The sequence below is a fragment of the Triticum dicoccoides genome, unplaced genomic scaffold, assembly GCF_002162155.2.
Source record: "Triticum dicoccoides isolate Atlit2015 ecotype Zavitan unplaced genomic scaffold, WEW_v2.0 scaffold138651, whole genome shotgun sequence".
NCBI lineage: Eukaryota > Viridiplantae > Streptophyta > Magnoliopsida > Poales > Poaceae > Triticum > Triticum dicoccoides.
Window position 1 is genome coordinate 1 of NW_021198203.1, and position 1,070 is coordinate 1,070.

A 1,070-nucleotide genomic window follows, 5' to 3' on the forward strand; every position below is an offset into this window, starting at 1 on the left:
TATGCTTCTTCCTTGGTCTATTCACCAAGGTTTGCTCCCTTCCTTTCTCACTTTGATGCATTAGCTTTGTTTCATTATACTCTTATATGATGCTCTGCGTCTGTGATGATCCACCACCAACTGAGGTATATAAATAAGCTGTGTTTCCTACATTTGTGCTGATCCACACAACTTGCTGATCTCCAACTTATTTCTTTTCTGACCATCTGCATTTGTGCATGTAGTCATGGACACCGACTCAAAAAATGAACAAGGTTACCCCTTCAGCTGCAGGTGCAGGGTACTATGTCTGGACTTGCCTTTTTTATTTCAATTCGTCTTGCTTTTTTGTACTAAATCTTTGATTCATGCTTTTTCTCTCTTCAATAGTAAATCATCTTGCAATACCCATGGTGCCACACGTGTTTTATTCACCAATCCTGTCAAGAGAAATCAAAATCAAGACGCCAATCAGCTTAGCCTTGGGCTGCTCCTTTTCTGCCTTTTGTTTCCTGTATACACTCATCTTTCTTTGATGGACCTGAATTTCTTTTTGTTGTGTTAGGTTGACGGTGACACTGCAGATGTAGCTTCTCTGACCGCTACCGAAGACACCGCTGAACAGCTTAACCAAACAAAGACAAAGTGCTGTTATGTAGGCATGGTTTAAAAACTAGAGCCTTTGGCTGGTCAAGTACCCTTGCCAAAGCGTTCGTGTAATCTCTTCAAGTTGTATGAAGCAAATTCTATGTATGTAACACCCAGGAAGAATATTATAATAATTATATAGAAGCAGAGAATCAACCTTGCTAGAGCGTTTGTCAAATATCTACTCGAGTAGCCTTGCCAAACTTTATCTGATGTGTTCTTCACATGTTGTTTCAGTACATTCTCTAGCGTAAAATTTCCTTTTCAGTCAAGCAAAGTTTTCTTTACGATTTTTTTGAACTTAAGTTTTCTTTCATGAAGTTCACTTATAGTCGCTCAACAGGCTCGGTATCAGTTGACAGACACCCCGTTGTGGCCTCTCCTGAATCAGCAAATGATGTGGTGATACACTCACCCCAATATCCACAAAAACGACTTTGTAT

The 1,070-nt window shown here is 39.7% G+C and overlaps 1 long non-coding RNA gene across 1 annotated transcript; it reads left to right on the plus strand.

Annotated features, from left to right (window-relative positions):
• The first annotated feature begins 35 nt into the window (after window positions 1-35).
• On the plus strand, window positions 36-851 carry LOC119343728. The gene is made up of 2 exons (XR_005166235.1): window positions 36-280; window positions 370-851. It is a non-coding gene; the product is annotated as an uncharacterized LOC119343728 (long non-coding RNA).
• The last annotated feature ends 219 nt before the right edge of the window (window positions 852-1,070 follow it).